Source organism: Lepisosteus oculatus, chromosome 1 (genome assembly GCF_040954835.1).
Source record: "Lepisosteus oculatus isolate fLepOcu1 chromosome 1, fLepOcu1.hap2, whole genome shotgun sequence".
NCBI classification, from domain to species: Eukaryota; Metazoa; Chordata; class Actinopteri; order Semionotiformes; family Lepisosteidae; genus Lepisosteus; species Lepisosteus oculatus.
This window is the reverse complement of record NC_090696.1, coordinates 30,512,501-30,529,613: the sequence shown is the minus strand read 5'-3', so window position 1 is coordinate 30,529,613 and position 17,113 is coordinate 30,512,501. Positions and strand designations below refer to the sequence as shown.

The window sequence follows — 17,113 nt, the reverse complement described above, 5'->3', positions numbered from 1 at the left end:
TCTTGCGTTGCCTGCTGCTGGAATGGCATACACAGATGAACAAGTGTGGTGTCGTCAATAGGTCAGGAATACAAATAACGCTCAAGTTTGATAATCGTATGTGTTTACTCGGTTTGAGATGCCAAATACAAGATAATTTAGCTCTGAAAAAGATTGTTTTCAAACCTTTGATTTTTGACCACTTTTGATTGACAGGCGCGCGGCTTAGCAAAAAGTGCAAAATTGGGCCAAATTAATTTGTCAAAGAAACAACGAAACAACACTTTTCTTGCATTTCACATGTGTCCTAGAGCACAGCAAATGCATCACAAAATGTCTAGGTGTTCCTCAAACCCTAACCCTAACCCTAGCTCGGGCACTTCCACAACACAACATTTATAAAAAAGCTTGCATTGAAAAGCTATGTTCAAAAAGTTTCCCCAAATACTCCATACGAGTCCAAAATGCTTAAAGTGTCACTTTCATGACATTCTGACAGTAACTGCTGTGAGTCTGCTTTCATTTTCCAGTCTTTGTTTCTTGCGTTGCCTGCTGCTGGAATGGCATACACAGATGAACAAGTGTGGTGTCGTCAACAGGTCAGGAATACAAATAACACTCAAGATTGATAATCGTATGTGTTTACTCGGTTTGAGATGCCATATACAAGATAATTTAGCTCTGAAAAAGATTGTTTTCAAACCTTTGATTTTTGACCACTTTTGATTGACAGGCGCGCGGCTTAGCAAAAAGTGCAAAATTGGGCCAAATTAATTTGTCAAAGAAACAACGAAACAACACTTTTCTTGCATTTCACATGTGTCCTAGAGCACAGCAAATGCATCACAAAATGTCTAGGTGTTCCTCAAACCCTAACCCTAACCAACCCTAGCTCGGGCACTTCCACAACACAACATTTATAAAAATGCTTGCATTGAAAAGCTATGTTCAAAAAGTTTCCCAAAATACTCCAAAGGTGTCCAAAATGCTTAAAGTGTCACTTTCATGACATTCTGACAGTAACTGTTGTGAGTCTGCTTTCATTTTCCAGTCTTTCTTTCTTGCCTTGCATGCTGCTGGAATGGCATACACAGATGAACAAGTGTGGTGTCGTCAATAGGTCAGGAATACAAATAACGCTCAAGTTTGATAATCGTATGTGTTTACTCGGTTTGAGATGCCAAATACAAGATAATTTAGCTCTGAAAAAGATTGTTTTCAAACCTTTGATTTTTGACCACTTTTGATTGACAGGCGTGCGGCTTAGCAAAAAGTGCAAAATTGGGCCAAATTAATTTGACAAAGAAACAACGAAACAACACTTTTCTTGCATTTCACATGTGTCCTAGAGCACAGCAAATGCATCACAAAATGTCTAGGTGTTCCTCAAACCCTAACCCTAACCCTAGCTCGGGCACTTCCACAACACAACATTTATAAAAAAGCTTGCATTGAAAAGCTATGTTCAAAAAGTTTCCCCAAATACTCCAAAGGAGTCCAAAATGCTTAAAGTGTCACTTTCATGACATTCTGACAGTAACTGTTGTGAGTCTGCTTTCATTTTCCAGTCTTTCTTTCTTGCGTTGCCTGCTGCTGGAATGGCATACACAGATGAACAAGTGTGGTGTCGTCAATAGGTCAGGAATACAAATAACGCTCAAGTTTGATAATCGTATGTGTTTACTCGGTTTGAGATGCCAAATACAAGATAATTTAGCTCTGAAAAAGATTGTTTTCAAACCTTTGATTTTTGACCACTTTTGATTGACAGGCGCGCGGCTTAGCAAAAAGTGCAAAATTGGGCCAAATTAATTTGTCAAAGAAACAACGAAACAACACTTTTCTTGCATTTCACATGTGTCCTAGAGCACAGCAAATGCATCACAAAATGTCTAGGTGTTCCTCAAACCCTAACCCTAACCCTAGCTCGGGCACTTCCACAACACAACATTTATAAAAAAGCTTGCATTGAAAAGCTATGTTCAAAAAGTTTCCCCAAATACTCCAAAGGAGTCCAAAATGCTTAAAGTGTCACTTTCATGACATTCTGACAGTAACTGCTGTGAGTCTGCTTTCATTGTCCAGTCTTTCTTTCTTGCGTTGCCTGCTGCTGGAATGGCATACACAGATGAACAAGTGTGGTGTCGTTAACAGGTCAGGAATACAAATAAAGCTCAAGATTGATAATCGTATGTGTTTACTCGGTTTGAGATGCCAAATACAAGATAATTTAGCTCTGAAAAAGATTGTTTTCAAACCTTTGATTTTTGACCACTTTTGATTGACAGGCGCGGCCCGGCTTAGCAAAAAGTGCAAAATTGGGCCAAATTAATTTGTCAAAGAAACAACGAAAAAACACTTTTCTTGCATTTCACATGTGTCCTAGAGCATAGCAAATGCATCACAAAATGTCTAGGTGTTCCTCAAACCCTAACCCTAACCCTAGCTCGGGAACTTCCACAAAACAACATTTATAAAAAAGCTTGCATTGAAAAGCTATGTTCAAAAGGTTTCCCCAAATACTCCAAACGAGTTCAAAATGCTTAAAGTGTCACTTTCATGACATTCTGACAGTAACTGCTGTGAGTCTGCTTTCATTTTCCAGTCTTTGTTTCTTGCGTTGCCTGCTGCTGGAATGGCATACACAGATGAACAAGTGTGGTGTCGTCAACAGGTCAGGAATACAAATAACACTCAAGATTGATAATCGTATGTGTTTACTCGGTTTGAGATGCCATATACAAGATAATTTAGCTCTGAAAAAGATTGTTTTCAAACCTTTGATTTTTGACCACTTTTGATTGACAGGCGCGCGGCTTAGCAAAAAGTGCAAAATTGGGCCAAATTAATTTGTCAAAGAAACAACGAAACAACACTTTTCTTGCATTTCACATGTGTCCTAGAGCACAGCAAATGCATCACAAAATGTCTAGGTGTTCCTCAAACCCTAACCCTAACCAACCCTAGCTCGGGCACTTCCACAACACAACATTTATAAAAATGCTTGCATTGAAAAGCTATGTTCAAAAAGTTTCCCAAAATACTCCAAAGGTGTCCAAAATGCTTAAAGTGTCACTTTCATGACATTCTGACAGTAACTGCTGTGAGTCTGCTTTCATTTTCCAGTCTTTGTTTCTTGCGTTGCCTGCTGCTGGAATGGCATACACAGATGAACAAGTGTGGTGTCGTCAACAGGTCAGGAATACAAATAACACTCAAGATTGATAATCGTATGTGTTTACTCGGTTTGAGATGCCATATACAAGATAATTTAGCTCTGAAAAAGATTGTTTTCAAACCTTTGATTTTTGACCACTTTTGATTGACAGGCGCGCGGCTTAGCAAAAAGTGCAAAATTGGGCCAAATTAATTTGTCAAAGAAACAACGAAACAACACTTTTCTTGCATTTCACATGTGTCCTAGAGCACAGCAAATGCATCACAAAATGTCTAGGTGTTCCTCAAACCCTAACCCTAACCAACCCTAGCTCGGGCACTTCCACAACACAACATTTATAAAAATGCTTGCATTGAAAAGCTATGTTCAAAAAGTTTCCCAAAATACTCCAAAGGTGTCCAAAATGCTTAAAGTGTCACTTTCATGACATTCTGACAGTAACTGTTGTGAGTCTGCTTTCATTTTCCAGTCTTTCTTTCTTGCCTTGCATGCTGCTGGAATGGCATACACAGATGAACAAGTGTGGTGTCGTCAACAGGTCAGGAATACAAATAACGCTCAAGTTTGATAATCGTATGTGTTTACTCGGTTTGAGATGCCAAATACAAGATAATTTAGCTCTGAAAAAGATTGTTTTCAAACCTTTGATTTTTGACCACTTTTGATTGACAGGCGCGCGGCTTAGCAAAAAGTGCAAAATTGGGCCAAATTAATTTGACAAAGAAACAACGAAACAACACTTTTCTTGCATTTCACATGTGTCCTAGAGCACAGCAAATGCATCACAAAATGTCTAGGTGTTCCTCAAACCCTAACCCTAACCCTAGCTCGGGCACTTCCACAACCCAACATTTATAAAAAAGCTTGCATTGAAAAGCTATGTTCAAAAAGTTTCCCCAAATACTCCAAAGGAGTCCAAAATGCTTAAAGTGTCACTTTCATGACATTCTGACAGTAACTGCTGTGAGTCTGCTTTCATTTTCCAGTCTTTGTTTCTTGCGTTGCCTGCTGCTGGAATGGCATACACAGATGAACAAGTGTGGTGTCGTCAATAGGTCAGGAATACAAATAACGCTCAAGTTTGATAATCGTATGTGTTTACTCGGTTTGAGATGCCAAATACAAGATAATTTAGCTCTGAAAAAGATTGTTTTCAAACCTTTGATTTTTGACCACTTTTGATTGACAGGCGTGCGGCTTAGCAAAAAGTGCAAAATTGGGCCAAATTAATTTGACAAAGAAACAACGAAACAACACTTTTCTTGCATTTCACATGTGTCCTAGAGCACAGCAAATGCATCACAAAATGTCTAGGTGTTCCTCAAACCCTAACCCTAACCCTAGCTCGGGCACTTCCACAACACAACATTTATAAAAAAGCTTGCATTGAAAAGCTATGTTCAAAAAGTTTCCCCAAATACTCCAAAGGAGTCCAAAATGCTTAAAGTGTCACTTTCATGACATTCTGACAGTAACTGTTGTGAGTCTGCTTTCATTTTCCAGTCTTTGTTTCTTGCGTTGCCTGCTGCTGGAATGGCATACACAGATGAACAATGTGGTGTCGTCAACAGGTCAGGAATACAAATAACACTCAAGATTGATAATCGTATGTGTTTACTCGGTTTGAGATGCCAAATACAAGATAATTTAGCTCTGAAAAAGATTGTTTTCAAACCTTTGATTTTTGACCACTTTTGATTGACAGGCGTGCGGCTTAGCAAAAAGTGCAAAATTGGGCCAAATTAATTTGACAAAGAAACAACGAAACAACACTTTTCTTGCATTTCACATGTGTCCTAGAGCACAGCAAATGCATCACAAAATGTCTAGGTGTTCCTCAAACCCTAACCCTAACCCTAGCTCGGGCACTTCCACAACACAACATTTATAAAAAAGCTTGCATTGAAAAGCTATGTTCAAAAAGTTTCCCCAAATACTCCAAAGGAGTCCAAAATGCTTAAAGTGTCACTTTCATGACATTCTGACAGTAACTGCTGTGAGTCTGCTTTCATTTTCCAGTCTTTGTTTCTTGCGTTGCCTGCTGCTGGAATGGCATACACAGATGAACAATGTGGTGTCGTCAACAGGTCAGGAATACAAATAACACTCAAGATTGATAATCGTATGTGTTTACTCGGTTTGAGATGGCAAATACAAGATAATTTAGCTCTGAAAAAGATTGTTTTCAAACCTTTGATTTTTGACCACTTTTGATTGACAGGCGTGCGGCTTAGCAAAAAGTGCAAAATTGGGCCAAATTAATTTGACAAAGAAACAACGAAACAACACTTTTCTTGCATTTCACATGTGTCCTAGAGCACAGCAAATGCATCACAAAATGTCTAGGTGTTCCTCAAACCCTAACCCTAACCCTAGCTCGGGCACTTCCACAACACAACATTTATAAAAAAGCTTGCATTGAAAAGCTATGTTCAAAAAGTTTCCCCAAATACTCCAAAGGAGTCCAAAATGCTTAAAGTGTCACTTTCATGACATTCTGACAGTAACTGTTGTGAGTCTGCTTTCATTTTCCAGTCTTTCTTTCTTGCGTTGCCTGCTGCTGGAATGGCATACACAGATGAACAAGTGTGGTGTCGTCAATAGGTCAGGAATACAAATAACGCTCAAGTTTGATAATCGTATGTGTTTACTCGGTTTGAGATGCCAAATACAAGATAATTTAGCTCTGAAAAAGATTGTTTTCAAACCTTTGATTTTTGACCTCTTTTGATTGACAGGCGCGCGGCTTAGCAAAAAGTGCAAAATTGGGCCAAATTAATTTGAATTTGTCAAAGAAACAACGAAACAACACTATTCTTGCATTTCACATGTGTCCTAGAGCACAGCAAATGCATCACAAAATGTCTAGGTGTTCCTCAAACCCTAACCCTAACCCTAGCTCGGGCACTTCCACAACACAACATTTATAAAAAAGCTTGCATTGAAAAGCTATGTTCAAAAAGTTTCCCCAAATACTCCAAAGGAGTCCAAAATGCTTAAAGTGTCACTTTCATGACATTCTGACAGTAACTGCTGTGAGTCTGCTTTCATTGTCCAGTCTTTGTTTCTTGCGTTGCCTGCTGCTGGAATGGAATACACAGATGAACAAGTGTGGTGTCGTTAACAGGTCAGGAATACAAATAAAGCTGAAGATTGATAACCGTATGTGTTTACTCGGTTTGAGATGCCAAATACAAGATAATTTAGCTCTGAAAAAGATTGTTTTCAAACCTTTGATTTTTGACCACTTTTGATTGACAGGCGCGGCCCGGCTTAGCAAAAAGTGCAAAATTGGGCCAAATTAATTTGTCAAAGAAACAACGAAACAACACTTTTCTTGCATTTCACATGTGTCCTAGAGCATAGCAAATGCATCACAAAATGTCTAGGTGTTCCTCAAACCCTAACCCTAACCCTAGCTCGGGAACTTCCACAAAACAACATTTATAAAAAAGCTTGCATTGAAAAGCTATGTTCAAAAGGTTTCCCCAAATACTCCAAACGAGTTCAAAATGCTTAAAGTGTCACTTTCATGACATTCTGACAGTAACTGCTGTGAGTCTGCTTTCATTTTCCAGTCTTTGTTTCTTGCGTTGCCTGCTGCTGGAATGGCATACACAGATGAACAAGTGTGGTGTCGTCAATAGGTCAGGAATACAAATAACGCTCAAGTTTGATAATCGTATGTGTTTACTCGGTTTGAGATGCCAAATACAAGATAATTTAGCTCTGAAAAAGATTGTTTTCAAACCTTTGATTTTTGACCACTTTTGATTGACAGGCGCGCGGCTTAGCAAAAAGTGCAAAATTGGGCCAAATTAATTTGTCAAAGAAACAACGAAACAACACTTTTCTTGCATTTCACATGTGTCCTAGAGCACAGCAAATGCATCACAAAATGTCTAGGTGTTCCTCAAACCCTAACCCTAACCCTAGCTCGGGCACTTCCACAACACAACATTTATAAAAAAGCTTGCATTGAAAAGCTATGTTCAAAAAGTTTCCCCAAATACTCCAAAGGAGTCCAAAATGCTTAAAGTGTCACTTTCATGACATTCTGACAGTAACTGCTGTGAGTCTGCTTTCATTGTCCAGTCTTTGTTTCTTGCGTTGCCTGCTGCTGGAATGGAATACACAGATGAACAAGTGTGGTGTCGTTAACAGGTCAGGAATACAAATAAAGCTGAAGATTGATAATCGTATGTGTTTACTCGGTTTGAGATGCCAAATACAAGATAATTTAGCTCTGAAAAAGATTGTTTTCAAACCTTTGATTTTTGACCACTTTTGATTGACAGGCGCGGCCCGGCTTAGCAAAAAGTGCAAAATTGGGCCAAATTAATTTGTCAAAGAAACAACGAAACAACACTTTTCTTGCATTTCACATGTGTCCTAGAGCACAGCAAATGCATCACAAAATGTCTAGGTGTTCCTCAAACCCTAACCCTAACCCTAGCTCGGGCACTTCCACAACACAACATTTATAAAAAAGCTTGCATTGAAAAGCTATGTTCAAAAAGTTTCCCCAAATACTCCAAAGGAGTCCAAAATGCTTAAAGTGTCACTTTCATGACATTCTGACAGTAACTGCTGTGAGTCTGCTTTCATTTTCCAGTCTTTGTTTCTTGCGTTGCCTGCTGCTGGAATGGCATACACAGATGAACAATGTGGTGTCGTCAACAGGTCAGGAATACAAATAACACTCAAGATTGATAATCGTATGTGTTTACTCGGTTTGAGATGCCAAATACAAGATAATTTAGCTCTAAAAAAGATTGTTTTCAAACCTTTGATTTTTGACCACTTTTGATTGACAGGCGTGCGGCTTAGCAAAAAGTGCAAAATTGGGCCAAATTAATTTGACAAAGAAACAACGAAACAACACTTTTCTTGCATTTCACATGTGTCCTAGAGCACAGCAAATGCATCACAAAATGTCTAGGTGTTCCTCAAACCCTAACCCTAACCCTAGCTCGGGCACTTCCACAACACAACATTTATAAAAAAGCTTGCATTGAAAAGCTATGTTCAAAAAGTTTCCCCAAATACTCCAAAGGAGTCCAAAATGCTTAAAGTGTCACTTTCATGACATTCTGACAGTAACTGTTGTGAGTCTGCTTTCATTTTCCAGTCTTTCTTTCTTGCGTTGCCTGCTGCTGGAATGGCATACACAGATGAACAAGTGTGGTGTCGTCAATAGGTCAGGAATACAAATAACGCTCAAGTTTGATAATCGTATGTGTTTACTCGGTTTGAGATGCCAAATACAAGATAATTTAGCTCTGAAAAAGATTGTTTTCAAACCTTTGATTTTTGACCACTTTTGATTGACAGGCGCGCGGCTTAGCAAAAAGTGCAAAATTGGGCCAAATTAATTTGTCAAAGAAACAACGAAACAACACTTTTCTTGCATTTCACATGTGTCCTAGAGCACAGCAAATGCATCACAAAATGTCTAGGTGTTCCTCAAACCCTAACCCTAACCCTAGCTCGGGCACTTCCACAACACAACATTTATAAAAAAGCTTGCATTGAAAAGCTATGTTCAAAAAGTTTCCCCAAATACTCCAAAGGTGTCCAAAATGCTTAAAGTGTCACTTTCATGACATTCTGACAGTAACTGCTGTGAGTCTGCTTTCATTGTCCAGTCTTTGTTTCTTGCGTTGCCTGCTGCTGGAATGGAATACACAGATGAACAAGTGTGGTGTCGTTAACAGGTCAGGAATACAAATAAAGCTCAAGATTGATAATCGTATGTGTTTACTCGGTTTGAGATGCCAAATACAAGATAATTTAGCTCTGAAAAAGATTGTTTTCAAACCTTTGATTTTTGACCACTTTTGATTGACAAACGCGGCCCGGCTTAGCAAAAAGTGCAAAATTGGGCCAAATTAATTTGTCAAAGAAACAACGAAACAACACTTTTCTTGCATTTCACATGTGTCCTAGAGCATAGCAAATGCATCACAAAATGTCTACGTGTTCCTCAAACCCTAACCCTAACCCTAGCTCGGGAACTTCCACAAAACAACATTTATAAAAAAGCTTGCATTGAAAAGCTATGTTCAAAAGGTTTCCCCAAATACTCCAAACGAGTTCAAAATGCTTAAAGTGTCACTTTCATGACATTCTGACAGTAACTGCTGTGAGTCTGCTTTCATTTTCCAGTCTTTGTTTCTTGCGTTGCCTGCTGCTGGAATGGCATACACAGATGAACAAGTGTGGTATCGTCAACAGGTCAGGAATACAAATAACACTCAAGATTGATAATCGTATGTGTTTACTCGGTTTGAGATGCCATATACAAGATAATTTAGCTCTGAAAAAGATTGTTTTCAAACCTTTGATTTTTAACCACTTTTGATTGACAGGCGCGCGGCTTAGCAAAAAGTGCAAAATTGGGCCAAATTAATTTGTCAAAGAAACAACGAAACAACACTTTTCTTGCATTTCACATGTGTCCTAGAGCACAGCAAATGCATCACAAAATGTCTAGGTGTTCCTGAAACCCTAACCCTAACCAACCCTAGCTTGGGCACTTCCACAACACAACATTTATAAAAAAGCTTGCATTGAAAAGCTATGTTCAAAAAGTTTCCCAAAATACTCCAAAGGTGTCCAAAATGCTTAAAGTGTCACTTTCATGACATTCTGACAGTAACTGCTGTGAGTCTGCTTTCATTTTCCAGTCTTTGTTTCTTGCGTTGCATGCTGCTGGAATGGCATACACAGATGAACAAGTGTGGTGTCGTCAACAGGTCAGGAATACAAATAACGCTCAAGTTTGATAATCGTATGTGTTTACTCGGTTTGAGATGCCAAATACAAGATAATTTAGCTCTGAAAAAGATTGTTTTCAAACCTTTGATTTTTGACCACTTTTGATTGACAGGCGCGCGGCTTAGCAAAAAGTGTAAAATTGGGCCAAATTAATTTGACAAAGAAACAACGAAACTACACTTTTCTTGCATTTCACATGTGTCCTAGAGCACAGCAAATGCATCACAAAATGTCTAGGTGTTCCTCAAACCCTAACCCTAACCCTAGCTCGGGCACTTCCACAACACAACATTTATAAAAAAGCTTGCATTGAAAAGCTATGTTCAAAAAGTTTCCCCAAATACTCCAAAGGAGTCCAAAATGCTTAAAGTGTCACTTTCATGACATTCTGACAGTAACTGTTGTGAGTCTGCTTTCATTTTCCAGTCTTTCTTTCTTGCGTTGCCTGCTGCTGGAATGGCATACACAGATGAACAAGTGTGGTGTCATCAATAGGTCAGGAATACAAATAACGCTCAAGTTTGATAATCGTATGTGTTTACTCGGTTTGAGATGCCAAATACAAGATAATTAAGCTCTGAAAAAAATTGTTTTCAAACCTTTGATTTTTGACCACTTTTGATTGACAGGCGCGCGGCTTAGCAAAAAGTGCAAAATTGGGCCAAATTAATTTGTCAAAGAAACAACGAAACAACACTTTTCTTGCATTTCACATGTGTCCTAGAGCACAGCAAATGCATCACAAAATGTCTAGGTGTTACTCAAACCCTAACCCTAACCCTAGCTCGGGCACTTCCACAACACAACATTTATAAAAAAGCTTGCATTGAAAAGCTATGTTCAAAAAGTTTCCCAAAATACTCCAAAGGTGTCCAAAATGCTTAAAGTGTCACTTTCATGACATTCTGACAGTAACTGCTGTGAGTCTGCTTTCATTTTCCAGTCTTTGTTTCTTGCGTTGCATGCTGCTGGAATGGCATACACAGATGAACAAGTGTGGTGTCGTCAACAGGTCAGGAATACAAATAACGCTCAAGTTTGATAATCGTATGTGTTTACTCGGTTTGAGATGCCAAATACAAGATAATTTAGCTCTGAAAAAGATTGTTTTCAAACCTTTGATTTTTGACCACTTTTGATTGACAGGCGCGCGGCTTAGCAAAAAGTGTAAAATTGGGCCAAATTAATTTGACAAAGAAACAACGAAACTACACTTTTCTTGCATTTCACATGTGTCCTAGAGCACAGCAAATGCATCACAAAATGTCTAGGTGTTCCTCAAACCCTAACCCTAACCCTAGCTCGGGCACTTCCACAACACAACATTTATAAAAAAGCTTGCATTGAAAAGCTATGTTCAAAAAGTTTCCCCAAATACTCCAAAGGAGTCCAAAATGCTTAAAGTGTCACTTTCATGACATTCTGACAGTAACTGTTGTGAGTCTGCTTTCATTTTCCAGTCTTTCTTTCTTGCGTTGCCTGCTGCTGGAATGGCATACACAGATGAACAAGTGTGGTGTCATCAATAGGTCAGGAATACAAATAACGCTCAAGTTTGATAATCGTATGTGTTTACTCGGTTTGAGATGCCAAATACAAGATAATTAAGCTCTGAAAAAAATTGTTTTCAAACCTTTGATTTTTGACCACTTTTGATTGACAGGCGCGCGGCTTAGCAAAAAGTGCAAAATTGGGCCAAATTAATTTGTCAAAGAAACAACGAAACAACACTTTTCTTGCATTTCACATGTGTCCTAGAGCACAGCAAATGCATCACAAAATGTCTAGGTGTTCCTCAAACCCTAACCCTAACCCTAGCTCGGGCACTTCCACAACACAACATTTATAAAAAAGCTTGCATTGAAAAGCTATGTTCAAAAAGTTTCCCCAAATACTCCAAACGAGTCCAAAATGCTTAAAGTGTCACTTTCATCACATTCTGACAGTAACTGCTGTGAGTCTGCTTTCATTTTCCAGTCTTTGTTTCTTGCGTTGCCTTCTGCTGGAATAGCATACACAGATGAACAAGTGTGGTGTCGTCAACAGGTCAGGAATACAAATAACACTCAAGATTGATAATCGTATGTGTTTACTTGGTTTGAGATGCCAAATACAAGATAATTTAGCTCTGAAAAAGATTGTTTTCAAACCTTTGATTTTTGACCACTTTTGATTGACAGGCGCGCGGCTTAGCAAAAAGTGCAAAATTGGGCCAAATTAATTTGTCAAAGAAACAACGAAACAACACTTTTCTTGCATTTCACATGTGTCCTAGAGCACAGCAAATGCATCACAAAATGTCTAGGTGTTCCTCAAACCCTAACCCTAACCCTAGCTCGGGCACTTCCACAACACAACATTTATAAAAAAGCTTGCATTGAAAAGCTATGTTCAAAAATTTTCCCCAAATACTCCAAACGAGTCCAAAATGCTTAAAGTGTCACTTTCATCACATTCTGACAGTAACTGCTGTGAGTCTGCTTTCATTTTCCAGTCTTTGTTTCTTGCGTTGCCTGCTGCTGGAATGGCATACACAGATGAACAAGTGTGGTGTCGTCAATAGGTCAGGAATACAAATAACGCTCAAGTTTGATAATCGTATGTGTTTACTCGGTTTGAGATGCCAAATACAAGATAATTTAGCTCTGAAAAAGATTGTTTTCAAACCTTTGATTTTTGACCACTTTTGTTTGACAGGCGTGCGGCTTAGCAAAAAGTGCAAAATTGGGCCAAATTAATTTGTCAAAGAAACAACGAAACAACACTTTTCTTGCATTTCACATGTGTCCTAGAGCACAGCAAATGCATCACAAAATGTCTAGGTGTTCCTCAAACCCTAACCCTAACCCTAGCTCGGGCACTTCCACAACACAACATTTATAAAAAAGCTTGCATTGAAAAGCTATGTTCAAAAAGTTTCCCCAAATACTCCAAACGAGTCCAAAATGCTTAAAGTGTCACTTTCATCACATTCTGACAGTAACTGCTGTGAGTCTGCTTTCATTTTCCAGTCTTTGTTTCTTGCGTTGCCTTCTGCTGGAATAGCATACACAGATGAACAAGTGTGGTGTCGTCAACAGGTCAGGAATACAAATAACACTCAAGATTGATAATCGTATGTGTTTACTTGGTTTGAGATGCCAAATACAAGATAATTTAGCTCTGAAAAAGAATGTTTTCAAACCTTTGATTTTTGACCACTTTTGATTGACAGGCGCGCGGCTTAGCAAAAAGTGCAAAATTGGGCCAAATTAATTTGTCAAAGAAACAACGAAACAACACTTTTCTTTCATTTCACATGTGTCCTAGAGCACAGCAAATGCATCACAAAATGTCTAGGTGTTCCTCAAACCCTAACCCTAACCCTAGCTCGGGCACTTCCACAACACAACATTTATAAAAAAGCTTGCATTGAAAAGCTATGTTCAAAAAGTTTCCCCAAATACTCCAAAGGAGTCCAAAATGCTTAAAGTGTCACTTTCATGACATTCTGACAGTAACTGCTGTGAGTCTGCTTTCATTTTCCAGTCTTTGTTTCTTGCGTTGCCTGCTGCTGGAATGGCATACACAGATGAACAAGTGTGGTGTCGTCAACAGGTCAGGAATACAAATAACACTCAAGATTGATAATCGTATGTGTTTACTCGGTTTGAGATGCCAAATACAAGATAATTTAGCTCTGAAAAAGATTGTTTTCAAACCTTTGGTTTTTGACCACTTTTGATTGACAGGCGCGCGGCTTAGCAAAAAGTGCAAAATTGGGCCAAATTAATTTGTCAAAGAAACAACGAAACAACACTTTTCTTGCATTTCACATGTGTCCTAGAGCACAGCAAATGCATCACAAAATGTCTAGGTGTTCCTCAAACCCTAACCCTAACCCTAGCTCGGGCACTTCCACAACACAACATTTATAAAAAAGCTTGCATTGAAAAGCTATGTTCAAAAAGTTTCCCCAAATACTCCAAAGGAGTCCAAAATGCTTAAAGTGTCACTTTCATGACATTCTGACAGTAACTGCTGTGAGTCTGCTTTCATTTTCCAGTCTTTCTCTCTTGCGTTACCTGCTGCTGGAATAGCATACACAGATGAACAAGTATGGTGTCGTTAACAGGTCAGGAATACAAATATCGCACAAGTTTCGCAAGTCTTATGTGTTTACTCGGGTTGAAATGCCAAATACAAGATAATGTAGCTCTGAAAAACATTGTTTTCATACATTTCATTTTTGACCACTTTTGATTGACAGGCGCGCGGCTTAGCAAAAAGTGCAATATTGGGCCAAATTAATTTGTCAAAGAAACAACGAAACAACACTTTTCTTGCATTTCACATGTGTCCTAGAGCACAGCAAATGCATCACAAAATGTCCAGGTGTTCCTCAAACCCTAACCCTAACTCTAGCTTGGGCACTTCCACAACACAACAAAATATGGAACGCTTCACGGATTTGCGTGTCATCCTTTCGCAGGGGCCATGCTAATCTTCTCTGTATCGTTCCAATTTTTTTTTCTTATAAAATATGTTTTACTCCGAAAAAAAACATCTCAAAAGTAAACATCTCACAAAATAACACTCCACATAATTAAAACAATGGCGGAACGGCAGTGATTGTCCGTTATCAATCCTTGCAAGAGTGGGCGGATTTGCACTATTATGAGAGTCCCTCCAAACCCTACCGCTTGCTGTAAACCATTAATCCCTGTACAGGTTCCATAGGCCTTTCCAGCGCTCCTTTGCCGTGGGGAAACCCCATTTAGCAACGTCGCGCTTCATCCTCCTCCTGAGGTCCGCCAGGATCCTCTCTTCCAGCTCCCTCACTCCCCACTTGTTGTGCCGGATGAGATTGTTCCTTACGTTGCTCTCGTCCAGCACTTCCTCTAAATCTCCCCGTCTCAGGCTGTGGATCACCCTCTTTTTCTGGGCTCCCCGGACCTGATAGAAGAAATAGGAATAACAGGTTTCATTATTTTCATAATGCTCCCTTTGTGCCTTGACCAGGAAAGCCTAGGCTTTCTCGGTGTGCAGTTTGCGGAGCCTCTCCTTCAGGTCCCGTGCCCAGGCTGAATTGAAGGCTCCTCCCCCGTTAGCCGAGCTGTACTCCTCCTCGAGTTGCCTCTGGAGTCGTGCAGCTTCCTTCCTCTCCCTGGTAGCCTTCCGTCTGAAGTACGTCTCCGCCAGTGTTCGGGTCCTGTCCTTCACCGACTCCCACCATTCCACCACGGAGCTGTAGCCGTCTCTCAGATCGACCCAGCTCGCGTAGTCTTTCCGGAACAGTGCCCTGAAGTCGTCCTCCAGTATCTCCTGGTTCAGCTTCCAGTACCCATGACCGAATGCCGGCAGGCTGGTGTTAGCCACCACCGTCAATCGCTCGTGGTCGGAATACCACGCCGTCGCCGATTCCAGGGAGCAGGTCATGTGCAGGAAGATGTAGTCCTGGCGGCTGCACACTCCCCGGGAGTTTTTCCAAGTTGTTCCGGCGGCACTGTCTGAAGCCGTCTACCAGGGAGAACTGCTTGAATAGTGACTCCAGCTCTGCCGTGCTAGCGTGGCTCCCCTTCTCCCGGACGACGCTGAAGTCCCCGCCGAGCACGACCTGTCCATTGGTCTCCTAAGAAGCGAGCTCCAAAACATGGAACGCTTGTATGTCTTCCGTATCAAACTTTTACCATCTGAATTCACTCTTCACAGCTTTGTCATAAGTAGCTGACTATTCAGAGTTGGCGGTGTTTGTCAAGGCCCGAATTTTTGAAAAGACATAGCCCTCGGTATGATGCAGAGGAGCACCCTGGGAAATGTCTGCGGCATCTGATTCAGGACACAGCCATTGGACGGCAAATGCCTAGGGACGCAAAGGAGAAGGCGGGACTTCCCCTAAGCAAGCCAAGCTCTGAGGAAGGAGGGGGAAGGGAGCAAGTCACCGCTATGACCAAGGAACATAGAGTGACTGGCTGCCACGGTCATCTCCAGAAGCCGCAAACACCCGAAATTCACCTCAGAGCGCGACTCAAGCACCCAGCCAGCCGTGAGGTTGAGATGGCAGTGGACTTTGCGGCAGAGACCATGCCAGGTGAAGACACCGCAGGCATCTCAATCTTGCTCTGATCGAGTAGAGTTTTCCTCACACAGCCCGAGAGCAGAGGCCTAGAAACTTCATTCCAGCCCTTTACTACCTAAGAAGCGAGCTCCAAAATATGGAACGCTTCACGAATTTGCATGTCAACCTTGCGCAGGGCCCATGCTAATCTTCTCTGTATCGTTCCAATTTTAGTATATGTGCTGCCGAAGCAAGCACAGCTAGTGGGGGCCGACTGGCCGTATATGTGCCATGGCACTCTTCACGCCTTTGTCATAAGTAGCTGACTATTCAGAGTTGGCGGTGTTTGTCAAGGCCCGAATTTTTGAAGGTTGAGATGGCAGTGGACTTTGCGGCAGAGACCATGCCAGGTGAAGACACCGCAGGCATCTCAATCTTGCTCTGATCGAGTAGAGTTTTCCTCACACAGCCCGAGAGCAGAGGCCTAGAAACTTCATTCCAGCCCTTTACTACCTAAGAAGCGAGCTCCAAAATATGGAACGCTTCACGAATTTGCATGACAACCTTGCGCAGGGCCCATGCTAATCTTCTCTGTATCGTTCCAATTTTAGTATATGTGCTGCCGAAGCAAGCACAGCTAGTGGGGGCCGACTGGCCGTATATGTGCCACGGCACTCTTCACGCCTTTGTCATAAGTAGCTGACTATTCAGAGTTGGCGGTGTTTGTCAAGGCCCGAATTTTTGAAAAGACATAGCCCTCGGTATGATGCAGAGGAGCACCCTGGGAAATGTCTGCGGCACCCAGACAGCCGTGAGGTTGAGATGGCAGTGGACTTTGCGGCAGAGACCATGCCAGGTGAAGACACCGCAGGCATCTCAATCTTGCTCTAATCAAGTAGAGTTTTCCTCACCCAGCCCGAGAGCAGAGGCCTAGAAACTTCATTCCAGCCCTTTATTACCAGCTTTGAATGCCTAAAAATACAACAAAACCAAAGATGATGATGCACACATGGCAATGGACATAAACCTACTTCGAAGCGCTAAGCAGTGGTGCTGAGCCGTGGTCTCCTAAGAAGCGAGCTCCAAAATATGGAACGCTTCACGAATTTGCGTGTCATCCTTGCGCAGGGGCCATGCTA

The 17,113-nt window shown here is 40.9% G+C and overlaps 4 non-coding genes across 4 annotated transcripts in view; all 4 read right to left on the bottom strand.

Moving 5' to 3' along the window:
* Window positions 1–14,363: 14,363 nt before the first annotated feature.
* LOC138241694 (U6 spliceosomal RNA) lies at window positions 14,364–14,467 on the bottom strand. The gene has a single exon (XR_011190953.1). It is a non-coding gene; the product is annotated as a U6 spliceosomal RNA (small nuclear RNA).
* Window positions 14,468–16,125: 1,658 nt separating this feature from the next.
* Window positions 16,126–16,232, bottom strand: LOC138241686 (U6 spliceosomal RNA). Its single transcript, XR_011190943.1, has one exon. It is a non-coding gene; the product is annotated as a U6 spliceosomal RNA (small nuclear RNA).
* Window positions 16,233–16,502: 270 nt separating this feature from the next.
* On the bottom strand, window positions 16,503–16,609 carry LOC138241692 (U6 spliceosomal RNA). Its single transcript, XR_011190950.1, has one exon. It is a non-coding gene; the product is annotated as a U6 spliceosomal RNA (small nuclear RNA).
* Window positions 16,610–17,057: 448 nt separating this feature from the next.
* Window positions 17,058–17,113, bottom strand: part of LOC138241621 (U6 spliceosomal RNA) — a 107-nt gene continuing 51 nt past the window's right edge. The window contains exon 1 of the small nuclear RNA XR_011190876.1: window positions 17,058–17,113. This exon is cut by the window's right edge and continues 51 nt beyond it. This is a non-coding gene — a small nuclear RNA (U6 spliceosomal RNA).